This window comes from Cloeon dipterum, chromosome 2 (genome assembly GCF_949628265.1).
Source record: "Cloeon dipterum chromosome 2, ieCloDipt1.1, whole genome shotgun sequence".
NCBI lineage: Eukaryota > Metazoa > Arthropoda > Insecta > Ephemeroptera > Baetidae > Cloeon > Cloeon dipterum.
In genome coordinates this window covers 15345245-15361028 of record NC_088787.1, presented here as the reverse complement: position 1 = coordinate 15361028, position 15784 = coordinate 15345245, and the positions used below count along the sequence as shown (strand labels likewise).

The following is a 15784-nucleotide window of genomic DNA, read 5'->3' as shown; positions in this document are numbered from 1 at the left end:
CGAGGGGGGCCGCTGGCGTTTTATACACGCCGAGCCGAAGGGCGTCTCCGCCATCAAACACAGAAATAAATCTTGCGTCGGACAAAAGGAAAGGATCACCGCATCCTCTCCGCCCTTCTCGAATTAATTACTGAATTTTCGGTCGTCAGCACTAATGGCCTCGGCTGGTATTTTCTCTTTTGCGGGCGGGACGAACGCCGATTTAAGCCCGAAAGAGCCGTAGGCAGTCAATTTAACATGGCTGGCGTCGATTTTATTTATTCACGCTAGCCTGGCTAGCTGCAATCGAATTTAAGACCAACGCTGCTGCAGAACAAGCAGCAAAATGGCGCTATACCATATAAAGGGGATTTTTGCGGGCATCAAACAGTCGCTAAAATGTAAATCGCCTTTTGTTCTTACCACAATGGCGGCGGCAAGAACAGCCTCCGAGTAGTTTCTTTTGTGCAAATAACAGACACCAGCAAAGAGCTTTTTTCCTCCCGAAATTTTATGCATACGTAATTCCCCGCAGCCCGGGAGAAAACAGCTTTTTTGAAAACTGCCATATATATTATTGTGTGTGTATTGAGGCGTGCAAGCTGTGTGCGTTGAATATAAGCTTTCCCTCGGTCCGTCAGTTGTATCGCGCGCATTACATGACATCATCAAGCAGTACTAGCGTATATTAATTTAATGGCTCTATAAAATTTTTACTGCTCGGCGCAGCCACTACAGAGACAGGTGACATTTTGCCACAACACTGTCGTCTCTCTGTTGCTGCATCTGCTAGTATTTATTTATTTATACTTTTCAACTATCCCTTCCTGTTAAAAATTTTGCGCGCGCAAAGAAGAGAGAAGTGAACGATTTGTTTACCCCGACCGGACATTTGCAATTCTAAAAGCAGTGTTTGTAGTCCATACAGTGTAATTTCATGCTGGGGTGGCGTGAGCTTGCCAGCCAGCCAGGCAGGCAGGCAGCGCGAGAGCAGCACTGGCTCAATGCTCGCTCATCTATTGCGTTTTATGTAACATGCCCCATAACCATATACACAAGTAGTATTGGCCACCATAAAACTTTGCTGGCTGCTGGATGGATGCTCGGAACGGAGCCGGCGCTGCTTATGATAAAAGTTGATGCTTTTTATGGTAAAAAGTGGCACCATTGCAGCGCGAGCACAAAGCTGGTGGTTCGGTCGCAATATTTCAGCAGCTCTGCTCGGATGGAAACTTTTATATTAAAAATTATTACAGAGTGGCTGCTGCTGCTGGAGAGAGATATGCGTCGAGTCGCGCGCGCGCGCGCTTGCTTGAATTATGGAGCCATGAAGCCCAATAATGCAAATTGTGCGGTTAAGAGTGACGTCAAGAAAATCCAGAGCAGCGCGACGCGAGTAGTATAACAGAGCAGACCGCAACTTTTGAGACGGACAATAAACGCGCAGAAACACTTAAGAGGAGCTGAACTTGCAATTTATAGTCGTGCTTGTGAGATGTTGTAATGCAGCCGTGAAATAATATCCATGAAATATAACGGCCTGAGTGGCATAAACAAACACTTTCAGCCCACATCAGACAGACATTGCTGTCCGACAAGCTAATTCAATGGGGCATCGCTTTCCAAACGGCCCAGCGTCGTAAAACAAATGAAAAAATTCAGAGTCCCCCAAACGGCGCATCAGAGTTAATTACAAAACACGTCCATCCAAATGGGAATGAATGGGGTTGGCAGAGGGAAAAGCAGCAGCTCGCGGCGGTGGCGGTGGCGGAGATAAATTCGGCTGCGGGAAGGTACATGGAGTGCGCTACTGTCTGCTCTTAATTTAGTAGCGCACCCCCTTTAGTAATTATCCTCATATCTGCAATGGCGGCGGTGGCGGCGATAACGGGGCTCTGCCGGAGCGAACAAGTAATTTCATGCAAATCGAATAACTTCTCCCGCGCCGCTGATATTCAAAACGCGCTTTCCCAGCTGGCGCACTCGGGGAATTTCCAATAAAATGGCCCCACCCCGATGCGTGTGTGTGCGCGCCGGAGAATTCAGCCGCCCTGATGGCATTTAATATTAATGAAGGTTTAAAATTAAAGCGCCAGAGCAGACACACCCCCGATTGCGAGAGAGAGAGAGAGAGAGAGAGAGAGAGAGAGAGAGAGAGAGAGAGAGAGAGAGAGAGAGAGAGAGAGCAAACGTTTCCCAATATTTGCATAAATGGAAGCAATGCGGGCCGTCGTGATGGCGGCATTTTTATTATTGCTGCATTCGCGACCGGCGCGTGTGGGTATACAATCCCAGCTGCGTGGATTTGCAGCACGACTTCAGGGGTGTGAAAAACAGTCGATTTCACACAATTTATTGATTCTGCAATAAAAATCAACGAGAGTCTTCTTTTTTTAAAGATAAATAATACTTAACATAAATAATTTACCAGATTGTAAAAACATGATTGCAACAGCAAGGTAATTAAATATTAAATTGGAGGTTCGAGCTGCATTAATTTTAAATTTGAATGAACAAATATTCATTTGCAGAAATTAGATTATTTATTCCGTTATGGGGAATCACATAATGCATAGTCGGTGTTGGTTATTAAAGTAAAAAAGTCGTATTTCTTCAAACGTAAAAGCAAAATAGAGGTCAGCATTTAATGGGTGAAATAATTCTTTTGGCTTTTAGAACGAACTTCACAGACGCACCATTATACTGGCTATTTCTCACATCCCTTTTTTATTTGCATCATAATATCTGCCACACACAGCGACTCTTTTGCGAAATTCTCTCTCTGCCCTTATAGCTATATATACTATATAACGCGAAGTTTGTTTTTCGAGCCATTACCCAAGCATATTTCTCTTTATGTCTTTAGCAACAGCAGCAGCAGCAGCAGCCTGAGCAGCTAGAGGGTTAATTTGTATTGCAAATGAGGCGTTGCGTCCATCATGGACGTGGAGTTGCCTCTGCACAATAAATTAGTTCTTCACAATCCTGAATGGCTTGTAAGCGGACGTGCTATAAATATTAAAAGTAAAAGATAATATAAAGGTTGGACATGTATCCAGCGATCGCTTGGGTCTTTTGGTCCGAAAACCAAATAAATTTCCACTGCTCAGCGGGCCGGCCTTGTATTTGTGACCAAAAGTTGTTTCCGCGAGCAGATTTTAAAATTTAACACCAAGCCCGGTGAGGGTCATCGCCATAAATCTCTTCATTTGCCCACCACTTTTTCCCGCCATCAGCAGAAATTTGGCGAAATTCGCACCCGAGGGGCGTGTGTGAGCACGGCCAGCTCGCAACTTTCGCTTGGGGGGACGTTGGCTGCGTACGGGGGCCATGTTAATTGTCCAATTGTGCTGACCACACGGCCGGTTTGAAATGAGACGAGGGATATTGGGAGCGCAATTACGCCGCAGATAACGCAGTGCACGCCGAGTTTCCACACCTGGGGAGCCGTACATGAATAAAACTGTTTGCCATGCATGCAAAATAATCTACAACTCGGACCATAACGTCGCGCGGGCATTATGCCGGCCAGAGGATTTAGGGGCATTAAAGAGTTAAATTTATGACATGGTATGCAGATTATGGAGCGCTCCATTATTATCATTACAGAGCACACACGCTGCTGCTGCTGCTGCTGCTGCTGGACAATATGCAAATTCAACTCGGCCTGAATATGCACATACAGCACAGCAGTGTGTGCTGTTTGCGGCTCAAACTTTCAGCTTCGTCTAATGAATTTTGCAGTCACAGGACCGTGCGAAACTGCCGGCAAAGTACAGTTTATTCCAACGAATCTGCCCTGCTGCTGACGGCCATGCCAGTCACTGCTGCTCTTAATTAGAAATTTTATTAATGTAGTGCTAAATTTGTCCTTTTTTAAACATGCGCCCATGTTACAGAAAAATTGGTTTAAAATACGCATTTTAGAATATAATTTAAGAAACGTAAAAAAACAAAACAGAGATTATTGAATTTTAAATTGATGATATTATATTTATTGTTACATACTTTTGGAAACAAATTACTCGTCAAAAATCTCAACTAAAATCAATTTGAATATACATAATATATTTGTAATTCCGCACAAATACTTCCAAATTCAAGATAATTATATGGCGATCAATGAAACTCAACTAAAGACGCTATACTTTAAATAGTTGTTGAGATTTATATCCTGTTTTGATTTGTGTGTTCGTAATTTTAATTCTTGTTTATATTCTCACAATTAGTCAACGTAAATTCTCGAGCAGATTATAATGCAAAATATAGTGTAAGCGTAAGTAAAGTTTTTAAATTTACTCGAATTTTTATGTAATGTGGGAGGGAATGGGACAAGGGGACTGAGATTTACCAGCCCGATTAATACAGAACATATCAAACTAAAAGTGGTTTTGTTGCATTATTTTTTCGCACTTCCACTATATTTATATATGTTTTGCTCAATACAATAGTTTTGTGTTTTAAATTCACGCTGAGGCAATAAATTGTGCAATGTATAGAGTTTCAAAATCACGCCCCGCTATTCACATGCATTGTCATTGTGCGAACAAAATGAATATTTTTCGAATCAATTGACCAGAAAAGAATATGCGTGCCAGCTGCCGCGTTTGACTCTTGATTGGATGACAGCATAAAGGAAATTTACCCATGTCAATATTTTGCAAGCATATATAAATGAAGCCATCTGCATCTCTCTCAGTCAGCTTTCCAATAAGCCGATGGCGAATTAGCATATGAATGAAAGGATGCATCGATTTCTTTGCGAGAGTTAGCAAACATGGCGGCATAAAAAGAGCTTCGACGCGCGATATTAGCGTTAGATTATTGACTCAAGTGAGTGCGAATGGCTTTTTAAGTGCGTCGCCGTCTAATTTATTCTAGACTCTGTCAACAAGACGCTCTCGTGTGTGTGTGTGTGTGTGTGCTGTGCGGCAAAGACGCCGGTTTTTGCTGCAGGATGTCGATATGGTGCCGCCGCCGTCTCGCTTATACTCTATATTACGTGTGCCATTTTGCCAAGAGAGACAATCTGCGCGCTTCTCTCTTTCTCTCTGCCTGTCGCGAGCCGCAGCTGTGTGTGCACGAGCTGAAAAACTGCTCACTCTTTTGCAACGATGATAGTGATCGCAATCGTAACGAACGATGCGTATAATATTGCATATATACATGTGAGATACCGTCTAAAATAGGCTCTCTCTCAATTCACCAATTCACCGTGGGAGGGTGTACAAAATATTAACATTTACAACCGGTAATATCGCTTTTTTTAATTGGTCACCAATCGCAAAAGGGAACAGGTGTGAATTGCATAAATACGCCTCACCACTGGATGGGCTAATTATCACTCTATTTGATGCTAACATTTTAATGAGACAATTAAGAATTGTTTTAAATCCAGGCATGCCTTTGTATTCAAATGAGGTTCCACGCATAAACTTTTAGTACCTCATAAAGCAGCATTTCGTTTGCTTCTGAAAGCCGAACGTGGGGCTAGCAAATGTCGGTTATCACAATTTTTTCTAAGGCATATCAATAAATGTTTATTTAATGAATTGAACATGTGCATAAACAAACAGCAATGAGTCATTTAGGCTAATTAAATTTTAACTCAGCATCAAGTTTTTTCCTTTCTTTCTGAGAGCTTCCTGGCAAGTGCTTAATTAGCTTGAAATAAATTATACCTGCGAGTGCGGCAGTAAAATGTGTACATGTACGCATTAAATTGCATCTGCATGACTGGCAAGCAGTTCTTTCGCAATTTAACATCGCCAAGGCTGAGGTATGCGCAAAGTGAGTTAAGGAGCAAAAAGGAGGAGGATGTGCTCAAGGATCACGCGAGAGATGCGCGGGTGCATCGTGAGGCGAGTTTGCTTGCCAAGTCGAGAACAATGAGCCATTGATGGCCGTGTAATTGCAGCGAAACACATAGGCGGACTGAATGAAATATAAAATAACTATACGACGATGATGAAAGGGTTTATTGTTTTCAGTCACAGCAGTCAAAATGTATTAAACTTAACCTACCACAATGTAGCGTAATAAAACGAGCAACGAGGAAGCAGCTACAGCCCCTTTTATGTTCTTTTTATGTTAACCGGACAGGTTAAAGTATAAAATGAGCGCATAAAATTTTTATAATACTCCTCTCCGCCTGTTTTCCCGGTGCCCATTTTCCGTTCTGCTGACTTATTTACAACATTCGGGATCTTGTCACGGGCCATCGAGCACGCCCTTTTGGCAGCCGGCTTTATTGAAATTGGGGAATCGCGAAATTACTCTGTTTCCCAAAATGATCTCTGATATTATTCCGAATGATCAGATCGCTGCATAAACAGCCCTTGGAAACTGCCTTTGTGCCATTTAGGCGCGTAGCATTCCGCCAGATGGGTACTTTGTCATAAAAATTTGCATACTTCGAGCCATTCATTTGCACCTGTTCAGGTGCGGCCGGTGGAAAACGCTCTCCGCTCTGTGCAAACGTCTCGGGCGGTGGTGTGAGCGAGCCGATGGTGTCGTTTGAAAATAAGCCCATCAGCTCATCCTATTTAGCAGTTGCCACGGCCATCCAGTGTGCCATTTCTTGATATTGGCTTTGCACACAGCTCTGGGGTGTTATTTAGACACAAGCAAATGGCCCTTGCAGCATCGGCTGCGCGCTACTTCGCCACCGCCATCACCAGCAAAACTTTATTATTTGCTCCAGCAGCGCAGAGACGGCAATGGAAAATTATTTTCCGCTCGGCCATTGTCTTCATGGCTCTCGATTTAGAGAAATGTTGGCGGGCGTCCTATTTGCTGAGCGAAAAATGTCACCATAATTTACTGGGAGATTCAAAGGATGATGTGTGTAAAGGTTGTTGCACTCGAGGAATTCCATGTGTGTTTTTTTCAAATAGCGGATGTAAAACCTTAAATTTATTCAGCTGAAAAACAATATAATTGGCAGAGGGCTCTTTGGATTTTCAGGATTTAAATTAATTTACTCTGCCTGTACGAGCGTGGGCAGATTAGGAAAAATATATACCAGACAAGTCAACCAAAGATGGCGTGGGCGCTGGACAAGGTGCAACTTAAACATTGGGCATAAATTGACCGCGTTTGGATTATAAATTAGAGTAGCAGTGCAACGACCTTGATGACTGGGGAGATTACAAATTTTAAGGAGTAGTCTCCGTAAATCGAGCTGTCAGCTAATTAAAGCCGTTTTAATTCATTAAATGAACTTGGAGAAATTATGAAATTCGAGAGAGCGCATTCCAGTGTAATTGCGAGAACGGCTCGGAATGGTGAAAAAATATTACTCCAATTAACGTACGGCATGTCTCTCTTTCTCCTCTGCAATAGTACAAAACTCGTTCCACCGTGTTTTTCGAGACTCTCCCAATGCCTGTGTCAAGTCCCATGCGAGTTTTTCTTTTAATCTTTCGCTCCGCCGACAGTACACTCGCTCCGAGACATAAGCGGTGAGCCATGCGGCCATTATTTTTAACTACCTCAGTCAGCAGCAGCAAAGCCTCTGCTGCAGTTGCATACTGCTCATTATTTTGTCCGCACCCCAGAAGCCGGCGCGTACTAATTACAAAAAAGAAGGTGGAGGCAGCAGGCGCCTGCTCTCGCGTTCGTTGTCTTGCGAAAGAAAAGGGCTCCCTCCTCTTATTTCTCGACGAGAGTCGGCTTCGCTGCTTGCTTATAACTCATGGGAGCAATGCTGCAGCCAAGGGGGACCGGCCTTGCTTGCAAATAAAAGAGATTCTGCTGGCTGCCGGGAACGTGGCCGGAATGCATAGCGGCATCTTACGAGAGAACTTCTTTGCTCCACCGAGCCTGCTCAATATGCCGTCGTGAATACAGAGAACTGCTGCTGCTGCCTCGGCACAAAAGCGCACAGATTAACACGGAATTTTTGGTGCGCTCGCACCTTTTCCACGACGCCAGATGCGCCCACGGGCTTCTCTTAATTTTTATTGCAGCACTTCGAGTTCAGCTTAATTATTAACGCACGTTTCGCTCGCCAAAAACTGGCTTAAGGTGTGAATTTCCTTGTTGCAGGGAGAGCAGCCGAACCCAGATGGAGACAAGTTATGCAACCTGCTCAGCGCCCGTGCTCAGATGGTGGTATGTGTCGATAATGGAGGAAATAAAATTGCCCTATCTCGCTTTCATTAACCCCTTCTTATCTTATCAGCATAATTAGGGACGCTGAAATAGGGGAAAAAACACTGGCGGAGGTTGAGAACAAATACGCGGCGAAAAGTTGAACCCTGGAAACCCATTTTTTTGCCTTATGCCTGGTCCTCGTTTTTGACGAGACATTAGTTCACAGTCCATTTCGCCGTCGTGGTGAAGTAATTCTCTTTCTGGCTCAAAACGAGGCTGGAAAAGTAAGAGATGCCAGTTTGCAATTTTCATCCCGGGAGTGTACTGTAAATTTGAGCCTCAAAACACACGGCGTGCACTCGTGTTCATGAAGCAGACAATGAGTTTAGACAAAAAAATATATAAATTCACCACCGCCCGCTCTCGTCCTGCCGGCGAAACTTTCCCTGTGCGTGTGTGTGTATGTGTTAGTTCAGGCTTTTTGCGCCATTAACGCGGCAATATTGAGCGAACACGCCGACCAGTGCGTCTAATTTATTGTTTCAAATTATCTCTGGCGGCCTGATGGCGCAGCAGAACACGTACCAACCCCGGCAGGCAGCGGGGGAATGCATGCGCACGGCGTTACATAATGCATGTAGCTGGCGCGAGATACATACATACATACACACACATCCATTGAGAGCAAATCCCCTCTCCGCGCACTTTGCATGAAAATCTCGCCATATTCAGATGACGTTTTGGTTATGAGAACTGCGCTAAAATTTATGTGCGGAGGCGGCTTTTCTCCTCCACGAGGCAAATGTGTTGCATGAGTGGCGAACATTCAAAATGAATTGGCCCCCGATTTATGGCTGGCGTTGTCAGAATAATGGCATGGAAGCAAAATTCATAAATTGTTATTTTTACGCGGAGCGGAAAATTTTCTACCATGACTCATGCACTTGAAAAGTTTCCGGCCGTGGGGGTTGTTTTTCAATGGTTGTTTCGTTGTTTTAGTTTTGCTACGCTTTACCATGCAGACGGGTTTAAAAGTTTTTGAACGAGCTTCGAACGCCCATTAGCATTTCATTGGTGGAAAGCAGCCTGTGTCTTTGAATTCGGAGCTCCTAATTGCCGTTATTGCCTTCATCAGCATCCAAGGGTGCATTTGATTGTTTGTCCGGTGGCGATAACAATAAATTTCAGACCTCAGAATTGCAAAAGCAACCCTTGCAGAGCGGCGGAAGCGTCTTAGGGGCGGAATCCTGGGCTTAATATCGTTTATGGCGCGGCAGCAGTGGCACTAGTGAGTGAGTGTATCTGTGTTTATTGATCCAAGGAGCTGGCTCGGAGGCTACTTATCCCATCTGCTGCTCCCCCAGCATCTCTGCAACTCGCACGCCCTGCCCATAACGCTGTAATATATGCCGCTATCATATCTTCCTTTATTCTCGCTGCAAAAGGCGTCACTTGCAGTTTTCCTAACGAGTTATACGCGCCATTCACCGCCGGCAGATTACAGTGTAAATTATTCACCCGTATCTGGCTGGCATGATCAAATTATAACGCGCGCGCAGCTCCGCAGCCTCCTCGAGAAGTGTGAAATTCGGCTAGATTGCGCGCTGCAGACCTCTTCGGGTGCATAATGCACGCGCGGCTATCCAGAGGGGATTCCGCGTGCAGGAAGAGGCAGAGGAAATAAAGGATTCTTGGGGTGGTTTATCTTCAAATGGAACTTTACATGCGGCCCGCGGGGCTGATGGATTCTCGAGATACGGCGACATAAGTGGAACAGGAGGCAGAGGCTGCAAAAATGTGTGCCTTGTTTAACAATTCCTCTCAGAGTGCTAGATTTGGATAGATAAAATCTAGGATTCCGCGGCATTTCCAACACAAACTCGACTGTGCTTCGAATAGTTAGACTGACGCTCATTTCGGATCAACGAATCCACATTAATCTCGTGTTTTAAGATCTTTCTTACTTTGTATAATGTCTTTTCACATTGGGAGAGCGTTAAAAACATGTAGCTGGAAAATCTTTCTTCTTAAGCATAAGCACAAATCCAGCATTTATGCTTCATCCACGTGCCGCATTTGAAACGGAAAGAAAATGCCCAAATAAAATTCAGCACGGTCCAGGTTCGTCTGCAAACATCTTTTGAAGGATTTAGTAGCGTCTGTTTGAGCCAAGAAAAAAATCCAGCCTCTCTTTTTTTCTCGTAATAAATATCTTTTTGTAGCATTCCACGCAGCTTGTTACACGTGAAAAATGGCTGTCCTTTCCACCAAAAGTCACGTTGCACGCGCAACATGAAGAATTCTCTTTTCTCAACGGCTAATAGGTTCGTTTAATCATGCAAGTTGAAAGGGCCGAAAAGAAAAGCCAGGTGCTGACGCTCATCTTGCTTTTGACACGAGAGCAAACTCGAGCGCACATCATCAAAAGTTTTTCCTGCGTGAAGCGCGGATGCTGCGCTGAGCTTGCTAGATTGCAATGGCCCGAGAGCTGCAATCGACATTCTTCTTTTTCCACGAATACTTTCTTGCAGCTTCCCCCTTTTTAATATTCAAGCAGCAGTTCTTTATTCCCGACTGAATTTTGGTTGCAATTCCGCGCGAGTGAGCTCGAAGAGCGCATTGCAAACCGCAGCTCTCTTGATTCACTCACTCTCTCGTCTCATTCAGATTCGCTCAAGCAAAAGAACAAACGAGCCAATTCGAAACGGCGCAGCACCCAAAATCCCCTGAATAAAGTATCAAAAACGCTGCCGAGAAGAAGAAAAAAAAACGGAAAATCGGATTGTGGAGCAGTATATGAGCGAAGGAAAGTTGCAGAACAGCAAAGTAAAATGAACGCCTGATAAAATATACAAAAAAAATGCGATAAGCTGATAATTATAATTGCATGTCTGCTGCCATTATTTCCTGCTGTTTACGACCTAAGCGAAAGGCAGTGGCAATTAAAGCGATGACTTTTAATTCGGGCGCGAGATGAATTAAACAGCTCGCCTTTGTTGTTCCGCCGCCATGGCGCATTCACTTGTAATTGTTAGCTAACAAGCGAGAAATTCTTACTAAAAGTTCCATATTAATCTCAGACTTGACGCCGACAGCTTTCCTGGAAAGAGGTGATTTTTTGTTTTCTTTACTGCTAGATTTATGAAATTTTAATTCCGTTTATTACTAAGCTTTTCCAGATATATCCATTATAGCGGTGTACGTGCGTGAGAAAGGTAATTTCGAAATAATTGACGTGTACTATGCGGTATGTCTTCATTCAAGAGCTCAAACACATATGAGCTGTGCAGCTTTGATAATTACTGTCGCACAACCGCCATTTCTAAAAGTGAGGAGATAATTTTGTCTGGAGATAAGGACGACTTTGGTCGTCCGAGAGCCTTTTTTAAAAGAACGGTAATTGGATATATAGTTGTGTGCCCCTTTTTTAGAATAATGTCCTCGTTTGAATTCAATCCCAATTATGCTGATCACGCCAAGTGAGGAATGTTTCAAAAATCAAGGAGCGCCCTAGATTTTAGACGACTGATTTTTCTCTGTTTGGAAAAATTATATTTGTTTATTTCATGAATTCACGGGACGTTAAGATTAATCGTGAGTCAGAGACAGAAAAAAATTTGGTTTGCACGCCACGACCACTCTCTCACGAGACATAAATATTGGTTATCATAAATTTGAAAAAATGTTCCCCCCAATGGCTGCATTATTTATAATGGAAGTCCGCTCTCTGCCTTTTCGGCTCGCTTGTGTATATTATTTCACGTAAGCAGCCGGCTCGGCTCGTCGACCGACTGCGTGACACTTCGTTTTTTCTCCTGCGAGCTGCGTGTATAAATAAAAATAATATTCACAGGCATCCTTTTTGTCATTCTCCACGCATGCTTCTTTTTTGTCTGTTTGCACACAAGGAGGAAGGTGATCTTTTTCCAATATAAAATACGGCGCGCAGCCCTTTCTGGCGTTCTTTATCGCCTGACAGAAACAAACCTCTTCCAGTCCGGTCAGATGCGCAAGCCAGGAGGATTTTTCTTTTCCTCTGGCAGCGCCCCTTTGTCGCCGCCGGGAAAAGGAAAGTCCGTTCGTTTTCTCTGCCTTTTGTCAACCCCCCTTTGGTTCCTCGACCCTTTCAATGCGCGCCAGCTTGCCTGCTCCACGCTTTGTTCGAGGCTTTGTTCTTCAATTACCAATTTCTCTTGAGAGGTGACGTCATGTCGAGTCTTAAATCTGTTCGTCAGAAATGGCTGCTGGTTGAGAAATTACCAATCTATTGTACGCTGTTATGCCTGGATAAATGTGTCGGCGGCCTTATCAATTGATATTAATGCCCACATTGCACATCAGAGGAGTGATTATCACATGTACCCGGTTAAGTGATTTATCGGCAAAACACTATCGGGGCAGTTTGACTCTCCTCGTCAGCTAAATTACACTCACAAGAGTCAGAGACGATTTGGCTTATAGCCGTTTAAGTTGTTTGCGTTATATGAGTTCGTAAAATATGAGCTTACGCTTAAATTTCATATTGATTTTTTTCTGTTGAGTTTTATCAAAATTCAGCGCAGTAAAACGCTATAACGCCTAATTACATTTAATGCACGCGACAGGGTCACAAAGGTTCCGCAAGAGAGTCATTTCAAATAAACATGTTGCAAGAAATATGGACACGCATTTTCATTAAAGTAATGACCGCCCAATAAAATTAGCATATGAATCAACCGCCCATGCGTGTTGTACGTGCATAGTTTTGCAAAGCAACAAATAGCAATATATGTGCGAGCAATTTGTTGCTTGGCCCGGATCGAGGCACCTGAGAAGAGCTGAATGGTTATAGCTCGATCTTCTCTCGCAAAGTGGGCGAATCAAGCAATTGAGGTCTTTACAGTTCGCTTGCGGTCCAGTTGCGGCAGTGCGAAATTTATTCACTTTAGTATAAATGAAAGAGTTATAGAGGCGCACGCGAAAGGGTCATCTCGAAAATCAAGATTGGGGCCGTTAAAATGAGGCAAAAACAGCTGCACGGGGCTTACAAAATAATTAAAGGCGGCTTAATGTGTGCGTCATCAGTCTCAGCAGTGAGTGTGTATTTTCATTTTAGTGCGCCATAAACAAGTGAAGAATCCGCGCGAGATGCCACAGGGATGCTGCAGTAAAGCTTAATTTATACCTCCTTAACTGCAAGCGGCAATGGCTATTTGCCTGCTTTATGCGTTATTAATCTCAATTTGGTTATTACACTGTAATTACAAGCAAGTACTCTATAGTGTGTGACTCTGTTTGCGAGAGCGAGAGAGTTGCATAATTAGCTTGTTTATGTGCATTGTTGCCGCTAACATTTTATTGCTGTTTCAACAGTGGCTGCAAAAATCGTAAAATGATCGTTGCAAAGAGATGCACTATGGGTGCGCTTTCAAGTGTGATTTCCACATCCAACATCACGAATTCATACACGCATCAAAGGTCACTTTTAAAGAAGTGCGCAATTTGCTTCAGAAATTTTTTATTTATATTCGGCATGGCCAATTTTCTCAGGCTCAAAAGAGGTTTCTCGGAACAACTCAAAATTTTACACGGCCAATAAACACTCTCCTAGAAAAGCAATAACTAATGCCGCTATTTTCGTGGCTACTAATTAAACGCCTGAAAAATCTTTTTGATTTACAACTAGCCACACGCAGATTAAAAAGGTTTTGTTCCCCCAGCGAGAGACAAAGTCGTAAAAGTACCAAGGATAAAAATGGCAATAATTATTTGAAAAAAAGCATCTGACTGTCAACCAGAGAGACGTGTATGAACAATTTATGGCTTCTAATACGCGTAGCCACAAATTCTATGCAGGCGAAATGGGCGAGCTCCGTTTTAAGACCTTTCTGAGAATTGTTCCTCTTGAGTCATATATCAAAAAGACGATAAAAATTGTTGTTTATTGCTCCTTGCTCAATCTTGAACTGTTAGAGTACTCCATTAGAGGGGCCTAAAAACATGATCAGACCAGAGCCTTTGTTGAAAAAGAACTCTCCGTTTTCCTTTCACAAAAATCATTTTGCAAAAAAACGTTTAAGAGAAGCAGCAAAGAGTTGTAAAAATTGATACGGACGATTATAGGCTTAGTGGTGCACACATAATTGCGCTAAATAAATTATTCATTCAAAATAAAATCGTTTGAATTTTATATCGAATATTTGGGACCAAATTTAAACACCAAAAACGTACGAAGAGAGTCATTTTTATAAATTTCACATGTTTGCGTTTGCATTTGAAAAATATGATATCTATTACGTGGAAACTAAACATTTTAAGCGTCGACTCATAAATTAGTCACTCCAGCTGCATGATTTAGATCTGAAATAAAATCCAGCATGGCTTCCTTTCTGCTTGAAAAGAGAGATGCTGGTTTGAGCCCTCGTGATTTATCTTTGTTTGCGCCGTCCTTTTCTCGTATTTTCCTTCTCTTTTTGTCCTCGGCTCGGTTTCATGTTACACGCCACCTTGATAATGGAGGCTCGTTAATCCTTCCTATATAAATAAATACATAGAGCAAAGGCAAGCAACTCCGCCTTAAGGCAGGAGCTGCAGCTTGCACTCGTACCGAGGAGCTCTCATAACATAATATAATCTGTTGCTTTTTTCCGAGCCACTGCAACCGTTGGAATAAATATTTTCCCGTGCAAACAAGATTATAAGCTGGCTGATTTGCATGAGCCACCGCAGAGAAATACATTTATTCGAGTGGTCCGTGCCAATGGAGAGAGGACAAAAAATCGAGGAGGGAAAACAAAGAGAGGAAACCTCAAGGGTCCCCATAAAAAATGGACCTTTGATTGTGAATTATGCGTGAGCGTTTGGATGCAAACAGACGAATAATTTATCCAGTCGCGTGAAGCGAAAGAGACGGAAAACCTTCCTGGCCCAGCAAGAAGTCTGGCTTTACTTGAGGATAAAAAACAGGTACGCGAGTGAGGCGGAGAATTCTCAGCGTGCGGCACGTAGGAAACACAAAAGAGGAGCAGTCATGGCCGAGCAGGAATTATTGTGATTTATTTGTTAAAAATGGCCGTTAAAGCTGTGCCGCGTAAGCAGACACGAAACGAAATTTTACTCAACCACAATCCGCTACGTTTCACTGGGGGAAACAAATCGTATAAGCGGAGGAATCATCTTTGAGCTTATTTCACAGAACTTGATGGAGTTCAAAAACTTCATCGTCATTTGTGTTCATCGTTGATTTGTGAAATTTACTTTATCTTTCATTTAATATTCCAATCGAGAATATTGATAAAAAAAACTATTATCCTATAGTAATGCCACCACAATAAAGTAGGGGAAAATTCAATTGCCTAATAAATCAGTATTAAGTGTTCACGAATTGTGTATGCAAAATATATGGTCAGTTTAAATTTCATTGCAGTTTTGTTTTAAAGAAACTATTTGGTCCATTTTAAATTTGCCATGTTTCGAAATCCTAGGGTGAATTTTAATTTATTGTTTCAAACGAATATGGTCTGTTTATTCGATCATCCTAATAATTATTTTAAGGCTATATTTTCTACAAGTCTATAGCAAATTACAACATTGTATATTTCATACACTCGTTCTTATAGCTCCCAGCATTTCACAAGTTTACTAATAAGTAATAACAATAGAGTTTTGATTAAAAAATATGCTGGCTGGTGAAATGTTTAAAAACTTTTTATTTGCGAGCAGAGAGCAG

General features: G+C 42.7%; 1 protein-coding gene and 2 long non-coding RNA genes across 8 annotated transcripts in view; 1 reads left to right on the top strand and 2 right to left on the bottom strand.

Moving 5' to 3' along the window:
- LOC135937056 (uncharacterized) overlaps positions 1-15784 on the bottom strand; it is a 201504-nt gene that overhangs the window by 75091 nt on the left and 110629 nt on the right. The window lies entirely within an intron of this gene.
- Positions 1-15784, top strand: part of LOC135937058 (uncharacterized) — a 47389-nt gene that overhangs the window by 20655 nt on the left and 10950 nt on the right. For all 3 annotated transcript variants that reach the window (XR_010574435.1, XR_010574434.1, XR_010574436.1), the window contains exon 2: positions 8029-8094. This is a non-coding gene — a long non-coding RNA (uncharacterized LOC135937058). The remainder of the gene's footprint in view (positions 1-8028; positions 8095-15784) is intronic.
- LOC135937050 (homeobox protein abdominal-A homolog) overlaps positions 1-15784 on the bottom strand; it is a 31088-nt gene that overhangs the window by 5137 nt on the left and 10167 nt on the right. The gene's annotated exons all lie outside the window — the stretch shown is intronic.